We start from the raw sequence: 18,953 nt of genomic DNA, 5'->3' as shown, positions 1-18,953 counted from the left end.
AATTTTAAGGTTCAACAATGAAGAAAATAATGGCGTTCATCTAATAACAGCGATTTCAAGTAAGCAAAGTTATGCAATATAAGATATAGTTGAACTTAGACCATAATCGCCCCGAAATCGAATTAGGAATGACAATAGAAGGGAAAAACCAAAATAATCCCAAACCGTGTGTTCTTGCATCGTTTTAGACGTATTATTTCTGCGTGACTAGTAAAATATGCACCAAATTGACCCATAATTGTTAGCAGTGAGAATTTTGGCCCATAATTGTGGTTTTAGCTAGACCAGCACATTTTCCGTAATTTATGCAATTTCATGACGCTAAAATATGTTTAAAATAATAAATCAGATATACGATAATCTGAATATATGATTTTTCTGACAAATGGTTTGTTTTAAAGTGGATGTTAATTTATTTGATAGAGCGACAGTTTGTAAAGTGGCCGATAATTGTGGAACGACTGTAGTTAAAGTGTTATTATAATGTAGTGACATTTTGGAATTATTTACAATGTGAATATTGTGTAGGTTTTTGGTAATGTAGCAGAATAAAACAGAAAACTTTTTCTTCAACTCGTATTCCAGATTCTGCGAGAATGCTCAACCTAATAACTTTTAATTAGATCGAATGCAATTAAGTAACATATAAGGTACAATACAGAATATCTAAAATATGTTTTGCTAAAAAAATATGCAAACTGCGATCTGCAAATCTGGCGAGAAATTACATATTTAAATAATATAATGTGGTCTTTATCCTTCAGACATACCTGCTATGGCATTATAAACTCCACATAGTTATATGCTCTTATAAATGCAAATTCTTGCGTGACGCATTTTCGAAAAATTTATAGCAAACACACTAAAATCAAGTGTTGGGCATTTACTTAAAAGAAATCTGACTTCCGAAACATATCTCAAAAAATCTGTTCCTGGAAACATCTGAACCAAGAACAACTTTCGTTCTTCCTACCTCTATCGATCAAGCGGAAACAATCGATAATTATATACAAAACATTTCATGAGATCATTTAATCACTCAAAGTGCGGTAAGTTTGTGCCATTTTTAATGTCTACTTGAAACGAGAAACTCAATTTAGCCGTACTGACGATAGGTCACATCAAATACCTCAGACCGGCTGTAGCCGTACACAAAAAAAAGAAAAACAATTTATATTCAAAAAGACTTTACGTATAACTTCAAATCCCTGCACGAAAAGTTGTTTTATTTTTACATTCACTGGAGAAGACGAGGACGGGTATGGGACGAAACGGAACGGGCAAATTCTCCCCCAGGGAATCGTCCATTACGGAAACATTTGCTTGGATGTGATGGTATGCGAAAAACGAACGCCATTTTTGAGTCTTGGTCTCCCCTTTTGGGGATGGGGCTCTCTTTCTCACTACGTTTTGGGTCCGGCGGTGGGAGAACTTCGTACTTTGGGAAAATTCTGATTTCCTTCGGAAATCACATATGCAATTGAATGTTAATTTTAGCTTACAGACGGTATCTTTTCTAGCTCAATGGATGCAAGGATTCGATGAGAAGGCATACCGAAACACTGGAACGGGTTTCTTTGATGGTCATTTATTTTTAATGGGTTTGTCGATACTATGACGTCATGTGGAGAAGAACCAATCATGCCGCGGACGGGTACTGGGCATGCGTACCACTCCGGCACGTCGGATGGTTTGTAAGGAAGATAAACGAGTGGAAAGCAACGTCCGTGGTGAATTCGAAAGGATAACAATCTCTCCCTGGCTCCTGCAGAGAGTAGATTCTCCCGTGTTTCAATTTTGGAGGTTCGTGAGCTCAAGAATTCCGAGCACCTGGCTAGAATGTTTTCACGTTCGCTACGGCCAGGTCGAAAGGTCCTCTCGTCGTCGTGCTGCTGCAGCGTCAACTGAGGATTTTTTCCTCACCCATACCACCACTAGGCCAGACAAGGCTGGGTGGAAAAAGTGAAGCAATTTGAAGATTTTCATCCGCTAAAGTTCTTGATTATTTGATCCAGCGATTTTACTCGTCATCTGCGTGCAATTTTTAACGAACGATTTTTTAATTTTCCGTTGAGTGCCCTGCTTTGGTGAAAGTGTGTAAAGTGTGAAGAATTTGGTTTGTCGACAACCATTTACGGCAAAAAGCGAAAAGTTTAGCATTAGTCAAAATCGATTGAAAGAAATTGCAGAGTGTGGATAGTGTGGGCGAAAAGTGATTTTGAATTTTTGCTGACACCCGTGGATTTAACCCTGATTTGAAAAGGGCAAGCCCTTACTAAATCAGAGACAGTGGCGTCCTCATCGGAGGCGAACGAAGGGGGTGAATCTTCCGCCCTGTTCTCGAAGTTAGGCAGCTCACTTTTTGGGGCTACCAGTTCACCCCAAAAGGTCGTAACCAATATCCGTGGATTCCTCTCCAACCGGTTGACCAGCGTATCTATTCCCGATACAGGTAGGTACAATTTTGTCCAGCATAGTCTCCTACTGTTACAATTTCCTTTTGCCTGCAATTTGAAAAACGCGTTCAGGAGTTTCCGGATCCGCTGTGGCGAACGAAAGAGGTCGTTTTGCTCTATCCAATAAACGACAACGAGTCAATTATGTAATTAGAGTTGATTCAATTTTCGCCGCAATTTGTCTTTGTCGCACGCCTATCTGCGAAGGGAGCAGACACAAGATAGATAATTCGATTAAATAGACAACCCCCTCTATTTCGTGCTAAGGACCATTCCCTTAGAAATAGAACAATGATTACTTTCTCTTGCATCAATTAATTTATTTTTCTGGTAATTAAGATACAAAATAAACAACAAAAGTCACGAGGTTTGTTCAATAACTATTTTACACAAAAAATAAAAGTTTGCTTGAAAATTAACCAGGAAAAAACAAAATGGCGGCTAGTAATTTAACAACTTATACCTGATTCCGAGGCTCCCCTCTGGAATGTTCTCACTCTTGGAAAATTCTTGCTCCATGTGTCGCTCTCTGCCATGCCATCTATGCTCGGAATAAACCATTCCGATTGCCTGCCGTAGTATTTGTAAGTTGGGGCCAAAAGCGTGGTGAAATTCTCCAAAATATGCCCCCCAACTAACCGCATACATCCGCACGACAACACGCCCGGAAGGGGGTTGGGGAGCACTTTTCCGATAATAATCTCGCAATCCGTACAGTGCTAGTAGCTGCGACGTTACATAACCAGCCTGGCAGGCAGGCCACCTCCTACGGATTTGTGAATGAACCGTACTGTGTCATGTGGTTTTTTCACACCAACACTACGTCGGTGGTAGTCTTCTTTCTGATTGTGAGAAAATAAAACTGCGGGTCTTCCGCGACGGAAAAACGATCAATAAAAACTGGTAGGGATTTGCTGTGCAATGGAGCTAGACGGTTGTTAGCGGGTTTTGACCCAAAATCGGAACGGGTGAAGCTAATACAATGGTAAAAGAAATTTGTGCATGCCGCTTTCACTTGCTGAGTCATTATGTTCTTCCTTTTTGAATTTAGTAAGTGGCACATTAATTGAATATTTGATTGAATCCATTAATCAACAAAAAGTGGTTCATTCGAAATCGGCGATACTTTTATCGCACGTTATTTTACACTAGAAACTGATTTTAATAGTCGAACAGGCTCTTAGGAACCATTTAGCAGCGAAGCTTGAGCAGTTGATTTATATTAAATTCTTTTTTGCAAACCAAGTATATTTCAACTTTATTCCCAAAAGTCAAGTTTTTCGACCATTTTGTTTTTCTACTTTTTTCTTTTGGGCTAACTACATCGTCTAAGAAAAATATTAACAGTAAGGGGCCCATATTACTCCCTTGAGGAACGCCACACTTATTTGTAGACACAGATGAAACAGTTTGACTTGTAAGACTCTATCGCGTGAATTTGAATCAAGCCAAGCCAATAGTTGCTGCGAGGCTCCCAAACGATGCCGTTTCTGTAGAAGGATGCGATGATCGATCGGAACAAATGCAGCTTTTATGTCAGTGTAAACTACGTCAACATGTGCATCAAGTTGCTGGATGCAAAAGGAGGTAAAATCGAGTAGGTTGATGAAAACCGATCGGCCAGAAATGAACCCGTGCTGGTAGTCTGATATACAATAATGTTCCGATTTTGTCAACTCGCGATTTTGTTCACCCCCGATTTTATCAGCATTTTATCCCGATTTTGTCAGCCTACAGATTTAGTTTAACTTCTGTGCTTTTAAACATGATTTATAAAACTTTTCAATCTACATGAAACTATTCTAATGGCCTAAGGAGAGTTTTTGAATAAACTTATGCCTTTTTTGCGAGTAATTCGGGGTCCAAATCAGTGTATTTTTATTTTAAAAGTTATACAGTTTCTAAACAAGCAAAGATAGAGGTATACAATATTCAGCAACGTTGTGTATTTTTACTATTTGTACAACTTTGTAGAACATGAAAAAGTCATATAACAACTACAAAAACAGCTAAAATATAAAAGCTGATATTAATGATTCAGAAATAGGATTTTTCTATTTTTGCTGAAGAGATAGAAGGTTACTGTTTTCAGCAAAATTTCTTGTAAAAATATGCTATAAAACTTTGCAGAACAAATCAATGTATTATACTGAAACTGAAGAAAAATAATATTCTTAATGCACTTTTAGGAGGATTAATTTGAAAATTTGATTTCCACTAGACGATAGAACTTATAATTTAAAGAAACTCTTCCAAAGGTTCCATAAACCTAAACCAAGCGCTCAAAACTCTAAAACGCTTGTTTTTTGACCAGACTTTGGACCAGTGTGCTGTGCTCGGTTAATTAGATTGCGTTGAGCTTTCGGTTGATCAATTGAGGATCAAAATATAATTTTTAGTAGAAATCTTCGATAGGTTTTAAGTCATGAATTTTGAAAAAAATTTCCCGATTTTGTCAGTTTCCCCATTTTGTCAGCCTAAAATTCAACATGGGGCTGACAAAATCGGAACATTACTGTATATCTTTTGGTACGGTTGAGAATTGCTGTGATAACAATAACTTCAAAAAGCTTGGAAGCTGTAAGCAAGCTGGTAATACCTCTGTAGTTTTTAACATTCAGACGCTTCGCCATTCTTTTGAACGGGAATCATAAAAGATTGTACAATGAAATTTGCCTTGTGCAAAGGACTCGTTGGAAATACAACAAAGTGGTTCAGATAATTCTAATGCGCAGCGCAAAAATAGCGGCCGGAATCCCATCGGTTCCGGGGGAAAATGATCGCTTTAATTTACGAGATACTTAAACAATCATCAATAGTGAAGGAGCGTGAAATTTCGATATGAGACTAAAATTAAGTCGTTCCATGGCAGGTGGGACACCAATCCACACTCTCTCTGTCATATCTAATTTTGATCCTCCAGTCTTAACCATTCTATAACACGCACACACGCGCACTATCTAGTAGAAGGGTGCGGCAATAGTTTAACTTCAAAAACACTTGAGTACCAACTGAGAGAGTATGGATTGGACCTACCATTGAATGCAGAGCCGGCGTTTAGGCCAAAAAACCCGTACGGTGGAAAAGAGCCTCACGCTTCTGTAGGGCCTCGCGCTTGGTGATGATTAGAGAAAAATGTTAAAAATCTTAGTGGACAATCCCTGGCTGTATATAGCATAATTGGCTGTTCAGAAATATTGGCATGATTCCCATTGGTTCCTTTCCTCTTTTGTTTGAATGAGAAGTGTCAAGTGTTATGAAAATATCGATGAAATTAAGTTTTGCTGGTTTGGAATGTGTCGTTACCTAATGTGCCAAACGACTCGGCTTTATCTGCATGCCGTTTGTTTACGGAGGCTTCAATCAAATGGGCATTTGGCTCTTTTGACCCAAGATCCGGATTGTATTCTACACGTTTTTTTACAGAAAAATATTGCGAGCTTATCAACATTTTTCGAGTCAGTTTCACTTTGAGACATATTCCGGAGAATTGGCGGAACGTAGGTAGACACCTAAGGGCATACCTAAGGGAGATAAAAAAAAAAGAAAACAATGTAAGGTTTTCAGATCAATAAGTCTGGCGTCAACGCGTCTCAAGTTGAGTTTTAAAGAACGCTCCGTCGCATGGAAATCAACATGCATATCAACACGGTAAATCTACGGAAACTGCACTGCACTGGATTGTGGCGTTAATTGATAAATCGTTCAAATATTAAGAGATGGCACTTTGTGTCTTCCTTGATATTGAAGGCGCTTTCGATAACGCGTCCTTTGCTTCAAATTTCGCGGCTCTGCTTACAAGGAGAAAAATCACAGCATCGATGGAAGATACGATTTCGGTGATGAAAGCAAGTCCACTAGAAATTCTCCCACCCTTGCTTTGGTCACTGGAGGGCGACGCATTCTTTCACAAGCTATCGCAGCTTGTTACTAGACTATTTAAGTAAGTAGTGATTTGAGTAACACGTTGTGATATTTACTAGAGGGGCTTATTATAAACCCCACAAAAGCATTCGACCATTTACTACATGAAGAACACATACTGTTACTTCCTTTATTCTGATTGATGTCAGACTAGGCTTCAGTAATGAAATAAAACTCTTTGTAATAATTCTGCGAAAAATTCCGAACTTAGCTGCTCACCTAGATTATGCTGTTAAGAATGCATCTCATCGAAAATACAAGACTGTAGACTAAACAGTTAAACAGTGAGATGCGCATAATAAGGGGACTCCTAAGGACAGTACTCTTCATCATTCACAGAACAACGGATGATACAGACACCTGTCGTTTTTGTAATTCTGAACTTGAAAGTTTAGCGCCTCTGCTCTGTAATTGCGGGGCTCTCGCTATATCTAGGCATAACTTCTTCGGAAGTTTCGTTCTTACTCCATATCAGGTATAGAACCCAAATCCTAAAAGGTCATTGATTTTATTAACCACCTAGAATTAAGGCAAAGGATTACAACTATCTAGCTCACAGAGTAAGAGATTAGTAAAACAGAAAAAAACATCACTAGAGTAATTTCGAAAGTGTCGAGGTCGACAAATACTCCGGGAACATTCACTGCAGCCATTTCATATATTTAGTTTTCGACGCATTGATCGCCGGATCACACCTTCAATAGCGATATTGAATAACATACAGGACAGTCCATCCCCTTGATGCAACCCTCTGCGCGACTCGAAAGGACTCGAGAGTGTCCCCGAAACGCACACGTAGCACATCACTCGCTCCAGAGTAGCTTTGATCAGCCGAGTCAATTTGTCCGCAAAACCGTACTCGTGCATTATCTGCCATAGCTGTTCTCGTTCAACTGTATCGTATGCTGCCCTGAAATCCACGAAAATGTGATGCGTGGGCACGTTGTACTTTCGACATTTCTGGAGGATTTGTCGGAGAGTTAAAATTTGATCCGTAATAGCACGGGCACCCATAAAACCCGCCTGATACTGCCCTACCAATTCTCTTGCTATTGGGGATAGACGACGCAACAAAATCTGGGAGAGCACCTTGTAGGCGGTGTTGACCAACGTGATGCCGCGGTAATTACAGCAACCTAGTCGGTCGCCCTTTTTGTAGATGGGACAGACTACACCTTCCATCCACTCCTCCGGTAGTTTCTTCTCCTCTCAAATCCTAGAAATTATCCAATGAAGTTCCTTTACTAGCGGTTTTTGGTCATTATTATTCTTCAGCTGACGAATTTCGCGCAGGATCCCTTCGTGCACGCTGTTGTCGTTTGTAGGCACTCCGAGGTTAACTTCCATTGCGTCTCCTGCTACTATATCGCCGTTGCCGTGCTCATCGAAATACTGATTCCCTGCCGATCACCTCGCGCTCGTTTGTGATTAGATCCTCTCCATCGTCCCTCCACATGTCACGTTTAGATGAGTAGCCCTTACGAGTTTGGCTCACTTCCTCGTAAAACCTGCGCGTGTCATTAGCCCGGAATAGTAAACTCTTCCCAATTCACTCGGCTATAGGCTACCGCTCTCCAATTCCTTGGACATCGCATACTCTCCGCCAGATCTCGCTCCAACTGGTCTAACCCTCTGGATCGCTGCACCGCTGGACGTCTTGTTCCTACCGGATTGAAAGCGAACTTCATCTTCGCAAGGTAGTTGTTCGGCATTCTTGCAACGTGCCCTGCTTATCGTATCCGTCCAACTTTAGTAACCTTTTGAATACTGGGTTCAGCCATAGAGCTGTGCGAGTTCATGGTTCATCCTCCGCCTCCATACTCCATACGTTCTCCTGTATGCCGCCGAAGATCGTTCGTAGCACTCGTATTTCCAAAACTCCGAGCAAGCGCAGATCGTTCTCGAACATTGTCCACGTTTCATGCCCGTAGAGAACAACCGGTCTAATAAGCGTCTTGTACAGGATGCACTTTGTACGCGGGCTTAGTCTGTTCCACCGTAATTGCTTATGAAGCCAATTACCAGTGAGCCAAGGTTGATAAATTCATTGACAACCTCAAACTCATCACCGTCGATCGTTAGATTACTGCCCAAGCGGCATCGGTCGGCCTCGATTCCGCCGGCCAGCATGTACTTTGTTTTAGACACAATCTTTCTGTCCGGTGAACTGTTTAGCCACCGCCACAGCTGTTCTGGTAATGTAATACCCCAGCAAACATTTTCGAACGTATATCAAAGTAACAAATATGATATATGTACCGATATATATCTAGAAAAATCGCATTCGATGCACGAAACCAGCATATGCGTACTGTTTTGGAGGCGATATACGTACTGCAAATTATATGAAAACAATTCACATTCATAAGTAGTTGTATACGATGAAATCCGACTCAACATGATTAGTTCCATAATGCTATACAATTCTGTGAAGAAAATCGTATGTGAATCAGTTACTATCATTTTGTACGAATAAATGTAAACTAGGGTGCGCTTTATTAAACTTTATGTACGATTTAGAGTTCGTTTAGCGATATTTAAGATGATTTTCACACATTATTATACGATTTGTGGTTTGCTGGGACCCGAGCAGGAGCGAAAAGCAAAATAATATCAAAATGTGTTATTGGAAATCGAATAACTCATATCAAAATTTGGTCTTGGTTTGGCTGACATAGTTGGTAAAATAACAAAAAATAATATCAAAATTTTACTCCTTTAAGGCCAAAAGCATAACTACTTGTGCTATTTGAATAACAAAGCAATAACATGACTATATTCAGAGTTTAGAATAACATATTTTAGTATTATTAAGGTATTGAACAACAAATGCCGGTGCATATGAGATATTAAAAAATCATTTTATAAAATATTTATAATCTAAAATCTCTTTAATAATTTAGAAAAAAAATTGTATGAAATATATAGAATGTCATTTTAAGGCCAAAATAAGATATGATAATAAAATCAGTTATTAAAGTCATCTTACAACCACTGTTTTAAATATCTACTGAATAACAAAATTTGTTATCAATGTATCTCCATATCTATTCAATAACAAAATATACCATTATAACACAGTTTGATATTGTGTTTATATTATTTTGCTCTTCGCTCCTGCTCGGGTATCCATGTCATCGGCAAAGCTGACGAATTGACTGGATTTGTTGACGAACGTGCCCCGCGTTTCCGCTCGGTTCATAACACCTTGTAGCGCTATATTGAGCAACAGACTTGAGAGACCATCACCTTGACAAAGCCCGACAATGACACTTTCATTTAGACTTTTTAAAAGAAAGAATGAAGCGCAAAATTCACATCGTGGTCGGTGAAATGAAAACTTAGAGTGAAAAATGAAAACAAATGGAACTGTCACTCTTTACACGCTCGCAAAATTTTAGCCAACCATCAGACAATTTTCACTCGAAATCAAAATACAGTGAAAAAATAATGAATCGTCAACAAAAATGAAAGTCAGGACAAACGCTAAAATATAAAAAATCAATCAGGACGCTCCAATAAGACATTAAAATTGGAACATGTCGTGCCAAACCAGGTTGGATGGTATCCATACAAGGCCTCTTATTACCCTTCTTTCATGTTGGATTCTATATTACCCGGATGAAGCCGCTTGACAGTGCAAAAAGTCACTCTTTGGTACTTGACCAGTAGTGACTTTTTGCACTGTCAAGCGGAACGCAACGAATCTTTGCCAGGGACGGCCCATGATTGGAGATAGTACTAGTAGTTAGGATGGATACAGTAGAGCAAGCGTAAAGGATTACACACAAGCGTATGCATAAAGTTAAGGGGTTACATTCAATTAAAATTTTCCAAAACTCGATTATCTGACTAAAGTTTTGGAGCGTCTTAGTAGCATTAATAGTCTTAGTAAAGAAAAGAAAAATTAAATTCCACTATTAATATTTATTCGGATAACGTAGATACGTATTTCACCTACGACTTGTAGGCTTCATCAGTATCTGTTTTCGAACTGTGTACTGGTCGGTACTGGTACTGGTGATAAGTCCACGCATGGAAAAAAATTATTTTAAAAATAGTATTTGAGAAATTGAACTGTTAGTTCAATTAGTACTCAATAAACCGGAGAAACTTTGAACCAATAAACTATTATTTTACCAACTAGTGTCACTTTCGTTTGATATGGTGTATTACAATCTTTGTCCCGTTTAGTTTACCAATCTAAAAATATGTCAAATATCTAAATACAAAATTTCAATCTAACGTCGGATTACGATGCATAGTGTATTGTATTAGCAATACTTCTTCAATCTGATTTCTGCCATAATCTACGCATACTCCGCATACCGCTGAAAAACACGGGGCGTGTGGCCGTTTATGTCGTTTGGGTTTCCGATTCGCACCCCGACAACCGGCAACGATGCGAAAATTATTCAAATTGGTACCCGTACTTTCCACTCCCACGAAATCAAATTTCGTAACACTAAAAAGCAATTTAAGATTTCCGCCCGCTCTTTGGAGGGAATCTGGCGAACGATTTCTTGCCATCGTTTCATACCGACTGTATCTGCGAGCCGTGCTCGATGGGACGAGGCACAGTCTTCTGCTGCTTCAAAGTCAATTGAGGAATAGTAACATGTATCAGCGAATCGAAGCGAAGGATTACTTTCATTTTCCCTGGTTGGGTATTATGACGCTGGCTTTTATGATAGGACTGCCACCAGGGGGTGGCAAAAGGCTGGTGGGAAATGGAACAGATGAAAATTTTAACGCTAGGATTCTCTACACCCTTAACAGTTCCATGGGTATCACATTGATTTATGAAACCCAAAGGACATGATACGTTGTTTGTTTTGAGTGACTATAATGGAAAAAATGTATTTGTGACTTTCGATAGGCTGATATCAATTTTGGTACATGCTCTTTTTGCATGTTTAGTGATAATGTCACTATCATATTTTTATAAGAATTTAAGCATGATATTTTTTCCAAACCTGAAACTGTTTGATTCTTGCGGTTGCAAGAATAGCGGACTATAACATGATCTAAAAATTCAAACGCTGCCAAAGATTTATTATATCTCAAACAAATGCATTCGGATCTATGTATACTCTATTCACCAGAGAGTGTCTGTCACTCCCAACGACAGACACGTAAATGTAAAATCTATCTACAAATCAACGAAATTATTCATGAGATTACTTTTCAAATCCTGCTTTCTTGCAAGGGATGAAAACCATGCCACTTGAAATAATTGTAAATTCCTTCCTGACCCGAACAATGTCTGATACTCGACTCGAAACTCTCCCGGTGACTGTCCCGGTTCGGCCGTCGAGTCCTTAAAGCTGTGAATAACCGGAAAATGTCTGCCGCACAGTGCCGCATAAAGTGGCATAAAGAAATTGTGTTACAATTTCGTTCATTCGAACCGGTAGTGCTGATGGAAAACTGTGAGGGAGGAAAAGCAAAACTGAGCTGAATGAAAAGCAGATTTCCCCGGGGGAATATATAACGTGTAGAGAACGAGAAAACGAACAGCGAAATCCTCGCGCATTTCTATATTTACCTTATGTTTTGCTCATAAAATATTCACACGAATGTTGTTAAATAATTCACGTGCATACACAGAGAGTCGATGTACGGAGAGCGACAGCTCAAACGAGGGTCGAAATTCGTTGTACAGTCCTTATGCCTTGCGAAGGGTTCGTGCCTTCAACAGTCCGGGGCGGGAAACCAGAAGAAAAAAAGTTATAATTCTTGCCCTCGAGCCGTTGCTGGTTTGGTTTCTGCTGCGGGGTTAGAGATTGGGTGGTTCATTATGATTTCCTCCCACCACCCAAAACCGCCCGTGGTGCGTTGCATGTCAGTCGTGAAAACCGACCGTACCATAAGCAGGTTTGCCTACCAACACGAATACTATCTGCTGCACGCTATTGGAGCATAAAGGTGGAAATTTCATGAACTCAAAACATCATCAAAGTTAAGGTAAGAGAACGTTCCTACCTTGATGTAAAAGTAAACATCGGCTGCCGGCGGGATGACTGATTTTCTCTCCCCTTTTTGCGATTTACACGAAAACGTGGAATCGATTTTTCCACTTCCGGCCACCTTCGAAACCCTGGGGTGCATCACTCCCGGCAGGGGTTGCGTTCAAGCAAAAAGGATTTGAATTTATTTTTAATAGCAACGGTTGATTGCATCCGTAACTAGCAGAGTTCTCGAAACCGTTCTAAACACGTTTCATGCTTGGTTTCTTTAAATTGCTATTTACATATTGTTTAACAAGCGTCGGTGGTACCCTTGTCAATAAAATTAAGATATATCGTGTAAACGAAGTGTATGCAATCGAAATTTTTATGTGATCTGTCCAAACAATATCATTGAATTTGTGAATCAATATGTGAATATTCTATTATTAGAATATCTTTCTTTATCCTCTTTTTTTTTATTTACATTCTTTCGATTGAACGAGGTATAAAATTCATGTGAGCGATTTATCATCCAAAACAATGCAATTTTATCTCGTCGTTCATACGCAGAAATAACCGACAAAAACGAAGAGCGATAAACCAGTTTTGCTCTGCCTATAAAACAAACATATGTAGCAACCAGAATGTATCACGATAACAAAATATTAGGAAAAATGAATGTCCCTTCACACCAGCAAGCAGGACAACTTTCAATGAGAATATATTTTGAAACACACTCGCTCTCACAAGCGCTTGTTGTTGGTGATGCAGGTATACAATAAAATATGCCTTTGTCGCCAATCGGCTGGTTAAAGACAATACACTCAAGTCTTGGAGGAGGAATGTCGAGCCACTCCCAAATGTTTTGAGAAATAAATGAATGGTCCCTAAGTTACCCCGTTCTTCATACTCAAAAAAAAAACAGTGTAAAAAAGTACTTGAGTGTACTTCATCAGCAACTCGAACAAAAGGGACAAACAGCAAAAACCTTAAGAAAAAGACGAGCTTACCTTGACCTAAAGTCTGGCGTACAAAAGTTACCAACGTTACCTTGGTAACTAACAAACACTGGCGCTGCCGACAAAGTGTAACATGATTAGAATTGCTTTTGTTGCGTAAAATACGTATTGCATACAACAGTGTGTCATTTTTGCAGGCAACAACATAGTTGTCATGAAACATCTGTATCCACGATAAACAGCTATGATAACTTGTATTTGTCCTAACTTTTATGCAATAGTAACAAACTTTTTGATTCCCTGAAGATGATACAAGTCAAAAACTATTTATAGCTAGTTATAAAACGACAATAAAACTGTTAAAGAAGCAAATTTATTGTGGTTGCTTACATTACCACGATAAAACAAGTTGGCTGCGCCATATCACCTATAAATTTATAATACGTGGCGCGTAGCAATACATTATGGGGCACCAATCAAAATTGATCTTTAGTAACAAGTAACTGTCAAACCGCAATATATCTGTATACCGCAATATATCTATTAAAACGGTAACACCCTGACCAATCAAATTTATTGCTACAATTGTGAAGAATATTAGAATTCTACACCGAACTAATTTTTTATACAAAGCCATATTGCCAAATTCTAGTATTTTTTATGTTCGTAAACACAAATTCATCAAAACAAAGTGTTTTGCGGAAAATTGGTTTTTATCAATGAGTAATTCTCGCTGAGCCGGGCCACTACTAACACGAGGTCTTCAAATGTTGGAACTTTTGCACTTGATTGGTCGAAAATGGCTAAAAAATAAGAATTGCACTTTTAATACCTCGAAACAGTAAACCCCTCGTACGGCAAGCGGCTCGAAAGTTTAAAAAAAGTTGAATTTTTAGCTAACTTTGAGATCTATATGATGTGATATTCCTTAAATTTTCAATGAAACAACTAACAAATAGCATGATTCTGTGAAGTTGTCTCCCAAAAATTTTTGGCGATAATCTTGGATTTGGTCGCCATATTGGATTTTATCAAAAACCATCGTTTTCGCCATGTACCCCCAACCGATATTCATTTTGAGACGACCGTTGTTGAAAGTTGAGAAAAAATGCTATTTTTCGTCAGATTCCCAATGGTAGTTTTAAAATTAAAATTGGATGCGGGCTTCATGGCGAAAACGGCGATATCTTGATGACGTCCAACATGGCGGCCAAATCCAAGATGGCATTGTATGGCAAATTTAGGAAATGTCAAAATAATTAGGCCATTGCAAATCATTTTCAAAGTTTTTATACCACCTCACCCCCCCCCCCTCCTTGGAAATTGACTTGAAAAATCGCTGGGCAAAAAAATAATTTGTAGGATATGAGTTCAATTTTTTTTATAAAATCAATTGTCTGTGGGCTCTACAGCTTGAAAAACTCGAAAAATGAGTGTACGAGTTGAGTTAACGCTTCTAGCACGAAATACGAAGCACGAAGTTCAAACAGTGGAATTTCCGAAACGCGGCCAAAAAAATTTTCTTTCGTTTTTGTCTTTTTGTTCGTAGATTTTTGCATGAAAAATAACAATGTATTTATTAAAAGCAAGAATAGATTTGTTTTTCACGTTTAAACTTTAAGTAAAAATGGCTAAATCCGTATTTTTTTGCACGATTAAAAAATTCTCTTTATTTTTTTTCGACCCCCCCCTCACCCCCCGCTTTAGTGGCCCAACACCGGAGGGACAAAAACTTTCATCACTGTTTCTTGTAGTATTTTACTCATGTACCAAACAGGTGTCTTAAAATTAAAATCGGTTGGGGGGCACATGGCGACAACAGTAATTTTTTAATAAAATCCAATATGGCGACCAAATCCAAGATAGCCACCGAAATTTTTTTACTCCACTTGAAAGCCCTATTCTTCTTCACAGAACTATGCCATTTGTTAGTAGTTTCATTGAAAATATAAGGAATATCACATTATATAGATCTCAAGGTTCGCTTAAAATTCAACAGTTTACTGTTTCGAGGTACCGTCATCCGGGGATACTTGCAACACCGGGGTTACTTGCAACACTTCTGCGCGTCGCACTTTTGACAGCTCTGACGCATTTGTTTGTTAACATAACTATGTATTCAATGCCGTATATCATTGATCATAATGCAATAAGTTTTATCGCGCATATGCTGCACAACTATGGAGAATGCATTTATTTATTATTTATTATATGGGAGATTGTATTATGGTCGATATATACCAAATCGATCGGGATGACCTAACAGTAAAACTTTAACTTTTCTACACACGGATGTATTGTCTAGTTAACAAAACTGGTTGACTGATTTAGCTTTTTATCAGAGTAAGCTGTATGCTTTATAGTTCTGCAGCGAAAAGCTTCAAATAGCAAAAAGCATAATCGGTTTTATTGCTGGTATCAGCAGAGCGTGATAAGACGACTTGAGCCTATAATCTGATTCTTATGGAGGTTATAAAAACCTTCTGGAGAGTGGGCCAATTGGTCGGAAGGCAGTTTTATAGAGGTCATCAGAAAGTTCTCGTAGAGCTCATAGTTTTATTAGCGGTTTTATTAAATTGGTCGTAAAAACCGCTGGAAATACGAAATAAAACTTAAAATTTTTACTTGGGCTAGCACCATCTGTGATCGACATTCCTAAATATTAACTTACGAAAGGAGTATCCCTCAAACAAACAAGTATTTTTCCAATGGCCTTCACCTCCTTTCGTTAAAAATTACCAACATCACAAGTACAAAGACATTCCCTAATAATACCAAATTAAAAAGGACTGTTAGAGTGCTCAAAGAAAGGGGCAGTAAGTAGGGCACAGGAGGGTATTTTCAGCCCATTAAGCGATGGCATCTATTTTTTCGGCCTATGACCCAGTTCTAGTGGAAGAATAGGTGGTTTTGACGTATTTTGAATAAAAATTAGTAGGTTACTTACAGTCTTGAGAATATAGTTATAACATATTAAAATTGTATGTCGCCAAAGTATTTTTATTGGCGAAAGAATAGGCACATAGGCTGAATTTAGAAACCTGCTGAAAATACCCTCCCGTACGCTATCACGTCTGTTTGTGGAAAAACGAAGATTAAAATATATTATGCAGTTTTCTTCCTGTATTGCGACTTGTATTTTTTCGGTCCATATCGAACGCATTACAATGTATACTCTGCAAAAGCATAAACTTATTTATGACTAGAAGTAGTCATATATCGCTTGCCACAACTTCTTTGTAACAACCGTGTTAGCAAGATACAAATATTGGGTCAGGCAAATCGGTCGCCGAACATAACAGAATCCTTTCATAATAAACTACCTGTTACTTGCCGTTAAAGAAACCTGTTAAATAAACGAGATTATTACCTGTGAACTATTCAAGCTAAAGTACTGCGTGTAACCTCCGTTGTCCGCCGTGAAAATTCACCGAGCCGGATATGATTGTTAAGAACCTGCTACAACATGGTGTTGGCCGTTCGACCGTAGTCCGACTATAATGGATGGGACCTGTGGATTTTAATTGTATACAATTGGTTGTTATCGAAACATCGACATCCTAAATGCGTTTTTTTTCGCTTTCGTTCCACAAACGGCACACTTGACTAAGGTTGGCAGAACAAACGGCTAGATCTCAGCTGCTGAAATTCTTCAGGACCCAACAAACAAAGCTTAACATTCCAGTATAGGACTTCTTAGCTAGGCATACTATCTGGACCAAAACCAGTTGTTCAGTGCATCGTTTTATAATAATAGTACAAGTCCTCTCACTTGTGAAGAAACTTACAATCTAATTGAAGTGTATTGTTTCACCGAAAACGTAACAGTAAACCATCGAAACAACTGCGTTAATGCAAGATATCTTGAAGATCTCGTGAAATTGGCCACCCCACAATCTCCCACTACGTAGCAACTTGTCCGTAAAACTTCACCATCGAGTTGGGAAAAAGTACCAGCTGACATCTCGTACTAGACATCTACTAATGCTACCACCGACCATCCATCGCTTCGGTAGGTAGCTGTTGACGGCCAGGAAGCAGTTGAGCAAACTTGTAAAACATCCCCCGTTGTTTAGATAAGGGATCCGAACGAGCTAGTCGGCGGTAGCGCTGTCGGTACCAACAATAGCAAAACGGGAAGCAATAGGATGATAATAATAATCCGCAACCGACCGAGCTGTAACAGATGGAAGGAAGGAAGGATGCTGAACGGGCGGAGGGACCCATCCATTATCGTCGAACAAACTCGGTTTGATACCGAGCGGCGGAGGGTGGAAAACGCAAGACGAATTGTGATGTCAAAACAAAGTATTATAGGAGAATCATAATGATAAAATATATATTTTGTTTAGCCTGGGCATTTCTGGGCGAAGGAGGGGTCGCAGTTTGGCAACTGACATCGCGGGCCCGAATGGATCTGTCACTGCCGAAGGGTGACAATTATGATTGCTGCAATAATTGTGCGAGTGGGGGAAGGTTTCCTTTTTTCTCCTAGGGATTCTACGGGCGTGAAAAAAGCGATACAATGAATGAACAATGGACAGAAGAAGAGGGTACAGAAATGGTTGTGTCAAATGAACTTTAAAGGTAATTGTTCCATCAAATGCTTGCCAGCAAAAAAAAGGTTAAGAAAAGAGGGTTCGACTGAGGTATAATAATTGTTCTTTATATGTATTTTTGTTTTGTTTGAAATAAAGGAAAGTATAATAGAAAATTTTTGTTTCCGGTTTAAATAGTTTAAAATATTGACTTACAATTAGTTTTACTATTTTTAATTAGTCTTGAGGTAAATGTCTTGAACAACACCTTGCCTTGTGCATTTTCTCAATACAAAAGTTTCTTACCAGAAAAGTTTGATAGGATTTTTAATAAGACAAGTAATAATTAAAACTGATAGTAAGTGTGCTGTACAAGCCATTGTCGCCAGGCACAAAAATTGTAATATTTTACATTCGATCGAATAAAAGATAGTTATACCTAATTGTTATAATTAGTATCGCTGCCAAATCAAACAAGCAATTGATTCCACTTTCAAAAATATGTTGAAATGATCGATATCTTCAGCTTCCGCCGATGAAATTTTTCGTACTATTTACGGCTTTGCGAGATTTCGCGAAATTTCAGTTTTTACCGTAATGTATCGAAACTGCACGAAATTTACCTTACAGTTTACGGTAGATTACCATTAAACTACAATTAACGATATAGTAAATCTCGCCCAGTTTCGTTCAATTTCAGTAAAGACGAAATTTCGCAACATCTCGCATAGCGTTAGTACCTACTATTAAAGCTATTAAATGTGCAAAAGAAAATAAAATATCTTTCGCACAATAAATTAAGGAAATTATAGATAAAAAATATCGACTAACTTTTCCAGTTCAAATGAAAGCGATGTTTCCGATGTCATACCTACAATAAACATTCTGCATGCGGTGAAAACTTATCTATTTGTTTTATGCCACTTTATTCTCCTAGTGCGGGAAAATCTAGTTTCCCCGGGCACGTAACAGGGCACAGCCAAGGGGAGGAAGATAAACGAGAACGACTCTATCCGCCCACTTTCTTGATGTAGAGAGAAGCTATAAAATTCTGGCCAGAACTTCTGCTGGTGCAAGTCGTCACCGAAGCTGAGGTAAAACAGTAGCCAAACGAAAAATCGATAT

The 18,953-nt window shown here is 38.7% G+C and overlaps 1 protein-coding gene across 1 annotated transcript in view; it reads left to right on the top strand.

Moving 5' to 3' along the window:
• Positions 1–2,298: 2,298 nt before the first annotated feature.
• Positions 2,299–18,953, top strand: part of LOC128743047 (choline O-acetyltransferase) — a 79,120-nt gene continuing 62,465 nt past the window's right edge. The window contains exon 1 of the mRNA XM_053839560.1: positions 2,299–2,452. The gene's annotated coding sequence lies outside the window, so the exon portion shown is untranslated. The remainder of the gene's footprint in view (positions 2,453–18,953) is intronic.

Source organism: Sabethes cyaneus, chromosome 1 (genome assembly GCF_943734655.1).
Source record: "Sabethes cyaneus chromosome 1, idSabCyanKW18_F2, whole genome shotgun sequence".
Lineage (NCBI taxonomy): Eukaryota > Metazoa > Arthropoda > Insecta > Diptera > Culicidae > Sabethes > Sabethes cyaneus.
Note: the sequence above shows the minus strand (reverse complement) of the source record. Positions and strands in the feature narration are given on the sequence as shown.